A 13,234-nucleotide genomic window follows, 5' to 3' on the forward strand; every position below is an offset into this window, starting at 1 on the left:
TCAATAATGCAAATAATCAGGGATGCAGATATCCATGCTTTGCCTTTCATCTAGACCTACCATTTTCTGTAAACGTAAATGGGCAAATGATTTGGAGGGTTCCAACGTCTTCTTTCGGAGTGACTTGTGTTTTCCTTGAAGTTCCATTGTACAGAACGGAACTTGCACGCCATTCTCTTGAAGCTGAAGCCCGCTGTCTTTTCAGGTTTCCTAAATGCTTAAGTTCGGAGCGTACAGAACAACAACTCCCCCGTGTCCCTCCCAAAACCTTCTCCATAGTGACCCTAGGAGCCAATCCTCCGTGACTGACCTGCCTCCTTTCACTCTGGTTGGCTCCAATCAGCACGAAGGGTGAGAGGACACCTCAGTGGCTAAGAAACTCCCTTTCGTGCTGATTGGATGTCTCTGCAGAAAGGGACTCTGCTGGGACCCTGCTGCAGAAATAGCAATAGGTGTTTGACACACACTACAACCCTGGATCACTGCACCACTGCTTCCATCAAAACCTCCTTGAATGTTTTTGCCTAGCTGGAATGTGACCTTGAACTCTGACAATGACCACTCCCCGCTTAAAACGGGGGGCACCCTTTGCGTGGACGCGCGCAGCCCCTGGATCTGGAGCGGCTCCATCAGCATAGGCTTGGCTTTGCCTTCCCTCAGGTGGGATACCTGGAGGTCTCCGCCTACCTCAGTCAGTTGTCCAATCCCACCTGGGGGAAGCGTTGCCAAGGAGACCAGGCCAGGTAGGGGAGGGATTACCTGCCCACACAATAGAGGGAGGATCTTACCTGGGAATCCTCACTTGGCTCCAGAGCCTCTTGCTTGTCCAAATGGACGCTAGAGGGGTGCATGCACACAGAAACTAGTCTACTGTTTAAAAGTTTAAAAATACATTTGTTGCTCCACCCACTTGTCCCCCACAGGACTGCAGACATTTCTCCCAGCCGGCCTTCAGCCAGCCTGCCCAAGATGGATCCCTGTCTTTCTTCCCCCTCCTCCTTCCCAGAACACCTTGCTAAAAAATTTCTTTTTCTGTCACTTCAAACACACACCCCATCACCATCTGTCTCTCCCTGCCCTGCCCCGCCGGCCAAAGGAATCCTCTCAGATCAACTCCTTTTGTCATGTTAACAGATTTGCTCTTCACTAAGCCAGCCCTGGGATTCCTTCTCCGGCACAGCTCTGCGGCTGGTACTTTCATCCATATCCCGATTAATCAAAATCCTACAATTTATTAATTTCTAGGGTATAACAATACGTTCCCACACAGAGAAAAACAGTAAGTTCAACAGGCCTTCACAGTAGTCTGAACCTTCATATGCTTCAGCTGCTGATATGTTTAGAACTTCAGATATTGTAAGGCAATTGGTTTTTCCTAGGATATCATTCAAACTTTGGAGTAACGGGAGGGGTGTCTGTTACTAAATCAATGTGTTTTTTTGGGAGAGTGTTAACCAGGAAGCAGGCTAGAAGCAGACCAGACACCCCCCCCCCCCAAAAAAGGAACAGTGTGCAGATTCAGGTTTTGGGGTGGGGTTATGACTTGTTCCCTCTGGGATTCATAAATCCTCTCCGCAACTCTAATAATTTCAGCAGTGTGTACGCACCGCAACAGCAAATTAGACACCTCGCTCAGTTTAATATATCATAACATTCCTCTTTGGGAATGGAAAATAACATATATCCTGGGTCTGTTTGCCAACCGTCAACGCTATCAGTGAGGTGTGCGTTTTTTAAGAAAGAGAGAGAACGAGAATATAAGAGTCCTCCCAGACTCATTGAAATTTATCCAGCAAAAGTTGGGAGGAAAGGAAAGGGGGAGGGAAACCTAGACTCCGCAGATATTCTACACCAATCAATCAAGTCATGGAAAAGATTTGATGGACATGTCAAAGGGGCATTACCCAGCAAAGCTCCAGATGGACTGAGGCGTGTGGAGCGGCAGAGAGGAAGGAGTGATAGCCAGGGCGGCAAAAGGTCCAGAGTGCTCGAAGGAAAAATCGTTGCGAAGAAACACTGTCACTTTTAAAAAACCCATCGTTTGTTTTGGTTCTCCTTTATGCCAGACCACACAAGGACATTTTGCCCATTTCTGCAACACTTTGGGTTTTCAGAAAGCCCCCTTGCCAAAAGTAAATTATGTTTCTTTTGCTATAAATAGCTGGATTCAGACACACACACACACAAAGTGCGACACTTTTAATGGTGCTATGCAAAAGAAAACTCAGAAGGAGATCTGTATACAGTGGAACAATGAAGCCGTTTGCACATGCAATCCTTATTTGCTTTCTTCCATATTCCTCCCCAAAATATTTTATGATTTTCACTTACTTATTGCTTCCACTTATTTATACAAGGAACAACAATTACACAAGGAGAAATAATTAACGTTCAGCAATCCGACCCACCCCCAGCAGAAGTGCCAAATGTCTATTGGATTATATTAACCTTTTAAGTCATTCTGGGTTTTAAACAAAGATTTTGCTCCCCCAGTTGCCATGTGTCTTCGGGGGCCTTTAAGCATGCCCTGTCGATGTTGCATATGGAATAAAAGTATGCCAGGTTGATGCAATTTCCCACGAAGGGGAAATCGTACATAACGATATTAGGGATGGAGAGATCTGTCCATTTTGCTTTCTCTCCGTTTCTAGTTTTTCAAGTCAACTGCACTCAGTTCCTGTTTGCCAGCTGCCCCTTAGGCATGGAAGGGAACTCTCTCCTTTTGCAAACAGGTGAACACTTTCTTGTTCCAGCAGGCTTTTGGGAACTGACTGCTTTTAATGAAATGGCTAGTGCCATGCTGCTTTTTATTGTAATTGTTTGTATGCTTCTAACAGATTTATAAAGTTTTAATTCCTATCAATGTTTAACTGTTTTTTAATTATTTCCGTTCTATATTTTAGCAGTTCTTGTTTTTATCTGTAAGCTGCCTTGAGACCCATCAAAGGAAAATCCAGGGGATAAATACATTATTATTATTATTATTATTATTACTGTAGTAGTTGTTTATTTAATTAAATCATCTTGAAAAAGCACCAGTATTTTAGTGGTGATGTCTCCTAATAAACACAGTTTTGTATGCAGTTTTGACCGATGCGCAATTTTTTGCAAGCAATCTCCCCAAATACAGTAATGCATTTTTGTAAGTTTTCCCTAACATAGCCATTCAATGCCCGCTTTCCTCTAATATATGCATTTTTGTAAACATGGTTTGACTGGAGAACTGCGTCGGAAAATGTAAATATGCGTGAATTTGGAAGGATGGCTGCGTTTTGGAGCTCATGTTGTTTCGAAAACGGCGAATTCCAAACAGATTAGCCTTCAAGTTTAAATCAAATTTCTCCACCTTCTCTACTTTCTGCCGACATCTTGGTTGACCACCGTGAGAACAGGATGTGGGACAAAACAGGCTTTGGGGATGATGCAGCCATGTACTTTTTCTATGTTCATGTTTTAACATTCTGAGCATTTTAGCGGAGACACGTTCTCTGTGTTCCTAGCTGCCCCGTCCTCAAGCTGGAGGACACAGTACAGAGGGCTTTCTTAAGCATGGGTTGCTCTCAAAGCAAGTCTCATGCCTCCTGAAGCCAAGCATGATTAATGAGACAAAATTCATTCTCAACCCTCCGAAGGCTTGTGTTTCATTAGTGCCAACCAGTCTTGATTTGTGTGGCCAAATGGACATTCTCTGGAGTGGCAGCCCATGTCCCGTGACAAGGGGGCTGGGGGGCATCTCTGCTAAGAGACTGCCTGCTGGCTATTGGCTTCCCCGCCCAGCTCTCCAAATCCCTTACCAATGTGCCAACGTATCTGCAACATTTTTAAGATGCTCCAGAGGGCAGACGTTGATAAATGATGCTCCTGCTCAACCCCCCTGCTAATTTTGGATTTGCAGTGTTTACAAACAGCTGTTATAACATCCCGAAGGTCTACAGGGGAAGGGGGTGGGTGGAAAAAAAGAATATTCTCCGTTAAAGAAAAAGAGAGTTCTTACCTGGAAGGAGTCCAGGAATGCCACAAAGCACAGCCAATGATCTTCTCTTCCCTTCCTGCCTGCTCCAGACTGCTCCTTGCTCTGATGCACTTTAATGGGGGATGTTAAGAATGTATTGTTTATAGCAGCTGCCGCGATCGCAGAAGGACTTCCCATCGCATCTTCCTTATGAATGCCAGCATCAGGTGGGCATCCGTTCCTAGACGCCACGGCTGTGATGGTAGCAACGGCCCTTTATCAGCCGGATGCTATTTTGATATGTCCCCTAAGGCTGTCGGAGAGCGCCGGGTTTTTCCACCTACTGTTGAATTTTTAGACCCGGGTTCTTATCTGTGTCACCCTAAATAGCACCAGTGTAAACGAATGCCACGGTGCCATCTGAGCATGGAAACTGTAGCTGCGATGAGCTGCGTACAGCATGCACATAATAATACTCCGGCAAACTGCACGAAGGCATTTTGAGTTGACCTCTGGGGCTTTGTCGGAATTATTCAGCAGGATGCAGGCAACCTCTACAATCTGCTTCAAGATGCCAATGTTTATTAATTAGATTTATTTCTTCCCCAAGAGGCTGAAGGTGGCGAATGCAATTCCTCACCCCACCCCTTTGCATCTAGCACTATCTATGCTCATCTGCAGGAGCTCTCCAGAATTTCAGATTTATCACCCTAAGTAGAGATGCTGGGGATCAGACCTTCTGCACGCAAAACAGTTGCTCCATCACTGAGCCATGGTCCTTCCCAAGCCCTTGGCCACCTTGCAAGGTTAAGTAAGGTAAATAAAGTGGTGGCCTGCCCTCCCAAAACATTCAGATTTCCACCCCCCCTATGATTTTTTAAAAAATCTTCCTTTTGTCCATAACCACCCAATGAATCATTGGGTGCTTTTATTTTATTTTTAATGCCTGCCGTAGCTCTAATCTCTTCCTGCATAACCAGCAGCGTTGGATAGAAAAAGAAAGCTTAAAGAGGTCTTTAATTAACACGAGAAGGACGGGTGCGTATCGCTCTGGCCCAGCTGCTTAGATAGGACTTCTGAGTGGTGGGGAGGATCTGTACATACTGTTCCTGTTTCAGCTCGAGTTATGCAGACAGGAGCCTGCTAGTGCTTCTGAATCTACGCACAGATGCCTTCTGCTAGTTTGGAACAGCGCGCAGAGTGCCTTTCCCTTCCATCTGGTGAGAAGCAGTAGGAAAGGCACCGCCTTGCGCCAGATCTGAGATGTTTTATTTTTCGTTTCTTAATGAAATTTGAGACAGTTATGCACAGCGCAAGGAAACTCAAAGCAGGCGAAGCTTGCGTTGCTATCAAAGCAGTGACCAGAAATGTCTGGAAGTTGCATCTGACCACAAGGGTCTTTGCGAAATCGGAGGAAGCAATTCACCACCTTGATCATTAATATCATCAGTGGAAGGGGCAACTAGGTAATGGAGAAAGGTTTCCACCTTTTAGCTTCTCTGTCATTATTAAAGGCACTCTCGCCCATGAAATATACTCAGAGTCGAGAGTGGATTTCATGCCCTTTATTCAGCTCATAGTGGTGAGGAGGAATGAAAGGTCCCCCAAAGTATCTGCTTTATATACATTATTTACACAATGGGCTGCATGTGATTGGCTAATTCCAGAATTCTCCTGTAGGCCAATCAGGTTGTGGATTCACTTCCATCTGGAGCTGGATTGGGTGGCTCCTGCGGACCAATCATACTGCTGCATTGTTCTAGGACCAATCAGACTGCTGCATTCTGAATCCTGTTGTTCTAGGACCAATCAGACAGCTACATTTTGGATCCTATTGTTCTAGGACCAATCAGACTACTGCATTTTGGATCCTATTCAACTCAGTACATAACAGCCCACCTGGAAATTCAAGCCGTCTTCCTGCCACCTGGAGGGAGCCAGGCAGACCTGGACACTTCAGGTAAGACCTGGAGACCTGGCATCCCTAGATAGGACAGCTTGGGTTGGGAACCCAAGGCCTGGGGCCAAATATGGCCCACCATTCCTCTCTTTCTGGCCCTCGGGACTCTCCTCAGGCCACATATCCCAGTGACCCAGCTTCACACCATCCTTGCGTGTTTTTGCCTGGCTGAGATTTGTCCTTGGACTCTGATCATGCTTGTTGCTTGCCCAGATGGAGAATAGGGAGATGAGTGTGCAGTCTATTATGCAGAGGTAAAACGCACCATTGTTGCTCCGTCCATTTTCGCCTCTGGCCCTGCCTACCACTGACACGTAGTCCCGGATAGTAGAAGAAGACACTGTGATCTTCAAGCTGGATTTTTTTTCCTCACCGCTGAAATAAATGATGCCTTTCAGAGGACATTCCCCCGAAAGCCCTTCAGATAGAAGTTTGTGGTCCGAAAAGCAGGGTATATACGACCATTCCAGAATCATAAAATTGTCACGTTGGGAGGGACCCCGAAGATCATCTAGTCCAACCCCCTGCAATGCAGGCATCTTTGGCGCAATGTGGGGCTCGAACCCACAATCCTGAGATTAAGAGTCCAGTGCTCTATCAACTGAGCCAGTCCAGTGCGTTTTGAATTTTGAAAATTGAATTTTGGCACCTTTTAGAAATTAATCACAATCTAACAGTGCTTTTTTTTCTGGGGGTACTCAGAATGTTAAATGTTAAAAGTGTGGCACTAACTGTAACAACTTCTGCATGAGTAGTTGCCCATTTTATTCTTTTTTTAAAAAAAGGACTGCTATCTAGATGCAGTAAGGGAAGAAAGCTAATGGCCACCAGTACATTTTTAGGTAGGTTTGCACAGTTGCCTCCAAAAAAAAGAGAGAGGAGTGAATGAACAAGAGAAAGAGAAAGAGAGAGGTGCAGATACAGACAAACTGATCTTTGTTAAGAAACCTTTGACGCTTTCAAAGGAGTGTGTGTGTGTGTAGAAAGTGTTTATTGCATTTCATTAGGAGAGACGTAAGTTTTGCTTTTTTTCTTCCACAGTGGAGACTTGAGAGGCCACTTCAGTTAATCGAGGATACAGAACGGAGCCAAATCAGATGTTTTTCCTATCAAGGCCCTTTAAAAAACAAAAAATTAAGATGGCTGTTTAGAGTCTCCAATGGACCAAGGTTCATTAAGGCTGTTAACATCCCAGAGCCGCTGTCTTCTGACCCTCCTCTCAGTTTGGGTGGCCCGAACGAGACTCTCCCCAAGGGTTCATTACAGGTGGTAGGCAGACAGGCCTGGAGCCTAGGCCATACCACAGAGCCCTGAGAGAAATGTGTTTCCCTGACCAAAAAAGCACAATCTTATATTCTTAAAAACATTCCAGCCCTGTCTGGGTGTTCCTCTGCATGCATTCCTGTACGTGGGATTATTATTGTAGAGAATTTATAAAGTCATTCATTTCTCTGGAAGTGTACGGCGCGGGCTCTGCTTGAATGGTCGGGCCTAGCGCGAAAACCCCGAGCCATGTGGGCCTATAAAAACACAACAGTAAATAAATCAGCAGGGAGAATTTACACTTTGTCCTTCTGATTGTTTTTACACTCCATGGCTCAGAAGCAGAGCCCAGAGTGTAAAATAAATAACCTTGTGGCAATGCTCCACTAGCCTGTTAGTAGCAGGGCAAGACCCAGATATATTTACAAGCTGTGCTCTCCAGGCAAAAGGCAGAGGCAGCACAGGAGGGCGATGTATTCGGTGGTTCATTATTTTGTCATACATCAGAGTTTTATTACATGGCTGTCATGGCCAATGCTTTCAGGCCAGAGCGACAGAAGAGTTATACATTTCTGGAGCAGGAAATTCAGGCGCTGCCATCTTTTCTTCACCTCCCTCCTTCCACAGCTTTGCTCTCCTGCCCTGAACTCTGGCATGGCGGTGTTCAGTATAGCCATTTCAAGACTGCCATATTTGAAGTCCCTAAAATATCAGATCAGGAATTTCAAGAGGGCTGCCCGTGTTTTGTGGAACAGCCCTTACTTGTTTTCGGAAACAATTAAAGGCATTTCTTCTTTTGGCAAGCTTTCCGACGGGATGAAAGCATCCCGATTGTTTATCCCATATTCCTTTTAGATCTATCTTTAGTTGGGTTTTGTACTTCTTTTAAAACTATTTTTAGATGGTTTCGTGGCATGCTTGCAAAATTGCCTTGAGACTCAGCACATAAAGCAAACCATAAATCGATAAAACAACAATAGCGCTGTTACAGAGTTTAGTGCTAAGAATGCCGCATCACCAAAGTGGGTGTTTGTGTAGGACAGGAGAGCATAAGGCCTGGGTGGAATGTACACACAAATTTTAAAAAAACGCTGTGAAAATGCTTTTAAAAAAACAAACATAAACGTTTTGAAAAATACATTGAATTTGGCATAGCTCACTGTCGCCATCTAGTGTCACATTTGTATATTGCACTTTGCAACACATTTTCAAGCTGAGTCCCTGGACTCTGTATCCAGACCTCAGAAACACCCCTCTTTGGGTCACAGCCCTCACTAACCCTCCTTCACCCCCTTCTGAAGTGCTATCTGGATAGAGTTATGTGCATGTAGAGAGCTCTTACTTTACATGGCTCTAATGTGTTTATTTCTTGCATTTATATCTCACCTTCTTCTCCAAAGAGCCCAAGATGGCATACATGTTTTTCCCACTCCACAATGACCCTATGAAGTAGGTTAAGCCAAGAGCGAGTGAATTGCCCAAGGTCTCCTAGTGAGTTTCATGGCCAAGTGGCAATTTTAACCTTGGTCTCCCAGGTCCAACGCTCTAGACAAGATACTACACACCTAGCATTAAACAGCGAAAGCCACAACTATTACTCTGCCCCCCAATTCATGGGGCTGTGAATGTGGAAGGGGCATTTTTTGCTCAGTGCTGTTTCCTGGCAACCTCAGAGTTGGCATACTTGTCAGAGTATGCCATTTTAAAGCTTGCACAACCCACAACCCACTTCATTTGGTCTAGCAAATTCTTCTTGAGAGACCCATGATCCACTGCTTGGCAGGATGTACAAACATCTTGTACATGGTGCCACCTGACAAATAATCTTTCGGTGGCACAAGAAAAGATTCTGTTGAATATTCTGGAAACAAGTCCCTTCTAGCAGCTTGATTTCTATTTGAGCTGCTAAGAAGTTCTTCTTGAAGAGGAGGTGAGGGGAAAACAGCGCACACAGTGGTACCTCCAGAGGAAAGTCTTTCTTGCATTCTGAAGAACTAATGAAGACAAAGTCATGTTATAGGCAGATGTCTCTCATCGGCTTCACTCAGAAGTGAGAGGAAATTCTGATGTTCTCCATCATCACGGCACCAGGTCTTTGGGTAGCAACATGTTTATTTAACAAGCTCCCTTCCTAGACTAGACCTTGCCCTCCGCTAGAAGCTCTCTTTTTTTTAAAAAAAAGCCTTCTTTGAAGCTTTGATGTTAATTTAGAGTCAGAATTGGTTCAGAACAAGGGGAATGAATGGGCGTCTCCACACAACAGCTTATTGTGGACTTATTGTGTCCATTCTTAAATATTTTGCACACTATCCATGCGACATCATCATCATCAAAATGGCTGCCAGTTAGTTACCAATCTGGGTTCAAAGTACTGGTATTGGAGTACAAAGCCCTATGCAACTTGGGCTCTGGGTACTTTAAAGATTATTTCACACCATATAAACCCAACCAATCACTACATTCTACAAGATGCAAGAATTTAAGAGGAGCCCTGCTGGATCAGGCCCATCTAGCCCAAAATCCTGTTCTCACAGTAGCCAACCAAATGCCTGTGGGAAACTCACAAGCAGGATTCAAGCACAAGAGCCCTTTGCCCTCCTCTAGGTTCCAGCAACTGGTATTCAGAAGAATTGCTGCCTTCAATCATGGAGGCAGAACATCGCCATCAATGGCCCTGTCCTCCATGCATTTGTCTAACCCTCTTTAAAAGCTAAGTAGGCTGGTGGCTGTCACTGCCTCCGGTGGGAGTGAGTTCCATAGTTTAACTATGTGCCGTATGTAGTTTTGTTTATCCGTCCTGAATCTTCCAAAATTCAACTTCATTGGATATCCATGAGTTCCAGTGTTATGAGAGAGAGAGAGAGAGAGAGAGAGAGAGAGGGAGGGAGGGAGGGAGAGAGGGAGAGGGAGGGAGGGAGGGAGGGAGGGAGGTGTTATGTACTGAAGTTCTCACCCTGGGCCAGCAGGGGGATACTGTAGATAGTTATGCAAATGAAGGATCGAAAAGTGACGTTCAGTGATTGGATAGTTTTAGAACGTTGCAACAGTTACAATTGTTCTGTAGCTCTATATAAGCAGGCTGACTGAGCTCCTCAGTTAGTTCTGTTCCAGCTTACAAAATAAAGAGCTGCTTTGGAGAAATCGCTGTGTTGTCTGCTATGTCAACCCACAACTTAACAGGAAGGAGGGAAGGAAGGAAGGAAGGAAGGAAAAAGAAGAGGAGGAGGAGGAGGAGGAGGAGGAGGAGGAGGAGGAGTTTGGATTTGATATCCCACTTTATCACTACCCAAAGGAGTCTCAAAGTGGCTAACATTCTCCTTTCCCTTCCTCCCCCACAACAAACACTCTGTGAGGTGAGTGGGGCTGAGAGACTTCAGAGAAGTGTGACTGGCCCAAGGTCACCCAGCAGCTGCATGTGGAGGAGCGGGGAATCGAACCCGGTTCACCAGATTACGAGTCTACAGCTCTTAACCACTACAGTGGTACCTCTGGATGCAAACGGGATCCAATCCGGAGCCCAGTTCGCATCCTGAAGCGAACGCAACCCGCATCTGCGCGTGTGTGGGTCGCGATTCGCCGCTTCTGCGCATGCGTGTGACGTCATTTTGAGCATCTGCGCATGTGCGAGCGACGAAACCCGGAAGTAACGTGTTCCGTTACTTCCGGGTTGCCGTGGAGCATAACCTGAAAACGCTCAACCTGAAGCATATTTAATCCGAGGTATGACTGTATACCACAGAGGGAGAGGGAGAGAGAAACTTCGCTCTATCTATTTTCTCCATGCCATGCATAGTTTTATAAACCTTTCTCATGTCACCTCTCACTCAACTTTACTCTAAACTAAGAGGTCCCAGATGCTGCAACCCTTTTTCCAACTCTGCAATATTCTTTTGGAGGTGAGGCAGCCAGAACTGTACACAGTATTCCAAATGTAGTCGCACCATGGATTTGTATCACAGTATAGGGCGTTCTGTAAATGCCATCCTGTCAGGAGGTCCATTGTGCGTGATGTCCGAATTGGGCCTTTAGTGCGGTGGCATCTGTACCCTTGGGAAGCAAGTGGCCTTCTCTGTCTTTTTTTTTTTTTTGCTCCTTTTAAAGACATTCTTCTTTCAACAACCTTCTAAAAACTTTATCCCACTTGATTCTGTTGTTCTATCTTCCAGACTGTTTTTATATTTATAATAGTTTGCTTTTTTATATTTTTTTTTTTTAAAAAGCTTTTTAAATTTATGTAACTGTTTTATAGATCTCCTTATTATATCGTAAATCATTTTGGGATATCTCACAGGAAGCAAGTCGTGAAATAAATAAATAAATAATCAAAATACTAGCCCATACATTTTCTTCATTTAATCCAGCTTTTCCTTACCACAGAAAATCTAATAAATTGGGGGGGGGGGGAGAGAACCTGATATACATCTGTGGTGACTGCAGGCATGGAAGCCCCTTAGTACATTTTTGGGGAGTGGGCAGTTTGTCATGTGCGTGGTAATGTTGCAGTGGGTAGCCTCTGGTTTAGTTGTTTGGGGTTTGGGGATATCTGGGTCCAGTTACCTATGGAAACACATTTAGTATGCAGAGGAAGCAGTGCTTGACTGGTGACTCTCGGTTAAAGGGTAGGCTTTACACATTGCAATCACACACAGAGAGAGATGCTTGCAGAATAAGAAAAACAGCAAACTGGTTTATTGTAGGAAATACAAAACTTGGATAGAAAAGTTTCTCGTTCTAGATTAACTAGCTAGTCTAGAACAAGGCAGCCATGCTTGCTCCATCATTCTCTCAGAGTAAAGCTCCAAGGTGACATTGCATCTTGAAGTCCGAGAGAGAAGTATGAGGAGCAGGAACTTGTAGAACAGGATGCAACATCAGTCTAAACTTCAAGAGAGATAGAGGTCAGCTGAGACATTAAAGGTATAGCCTGGGAATGTGGATGTCTCTCACTCTATATATGTTAACCCCATGCACACGCCTCTTTGCAAGCTCAGACCTTCCAAGTGTCCCTATTTTCCAGGGACAGTACCAGATTAACAGAAGCTGTCCCAGTTTCTGATATGATCCCAGAATGTCTTGCTTTTCCTTAGGACGTCCCTATTTTCATAAGAGAAATGCTGGAAGGTATGATAGTAACGTTAAATAAGTTGGAGTTCTTGTTATTAAATATACCAAGAAAAAAGCACACCAAGAACTCAGGCCAATGTAAGTTTCAATAGTGGGAGTGGTCCCTACTCACAAATCAATAGTCAATAGTAACAAAAACTAATCCATTCAAAAGTATGTATTCCAACAAAGATTACAAACTCAAATAGAGATTACAAACTCAAACGCACAGAAAGGCTCAAGATACACGTTGATCTACCCACACGTAGTTGTTATCTCTGAGAAACATAGAAAATAACAGGATATATTTATACGAAAGTCTTCAAACTTACACGACCCTTTAAAAATTAGCTGATGAAGGTGAATACATCGAAACAGGGCCCTGTCCTGGTTTCTGCTCCATAATTGACTTCTGACTTCTGCTCAGTGATTGAAAATAAGACCTTCACATCAAATCTGACTATGGACTAACATGAATTTATCTCTACTCATAAACTCTTATCTCTAATTCTGTAACGAATTATTGTGTTATACATATCTTTATGAGTTTGAGTTTGTAATCTCTATTTGAGTTTGTAATCTTTGTCAGAATACATACTTTTGAATGGATTAGTTTTTGTTACAATTGACTATTGATTTGCGAGTAGGGACCACTCCCACTCTTGAAACTTACATTGGCCTGAGTTCTTGGTGGGCTTTTTTCTTGGAAGGTATGATAGGACATCACTATTTTCATCGGAGAAATGTCGCAGGTATGGAAAAGGATGTCCCCAGAGCTTTTTCTACAGCCGGAACTCATCAGAAATCAGTTCCAGCACCTCTCAGGTGAGCGCCATTGCTATTCTAAGAGAGGTAAAAGTAAAAGACCCCTGGACGGTTAAGTCTAATCGAATTTGTCCATGGGGTGTGGAGCTTATCTCTGCTTTCAGGCCGAGGGAGCTGGCGTTTGTCCTCAG

General features: G+C 44.3%; 1 long non-coding RNA gene across 2 annotated transcripts; it reads right to left on the reverse strand.

Moving 5' to 3' along the window:
- Nucleotides 1–6,884: 6,884 nt before the first annotated feature.
- Nucleotides 6,885–8,223, reverse strand: LOC308466099. 2 transcript variants are annotated; one of them, XR_013980668.1, is made up of 2 exons: nucleotides 7,938–8,223; nucleotides 6,885–7,029 (listed from the first exon to the last, which is right to left on the reverse strand). It is a non-coding gene; the product is annotated as an uncharacterized lncRNA (long non-coding RNA). The 2 variants fall into 2 exon arrangements; XR_013980669.1 differs by having other exon boundaries at nucleotides 7,744–8,223.
- Between the last annotated feature and the right edge of the window lie 5,011 nt (nucleotides 8,224–13,234).

Source organism: Podarcis pityusensis (genome assembly GCF_964106645.2).
Source record: "Podarcis pityusensis genome assembly, chromosome: 16".
Lineage (NCBI taxonomy): Eukaryota > Metazoa > Chordata > Lepidosauria > Squamata > Lacertidae > Podarcis > Podarcis pityusensis.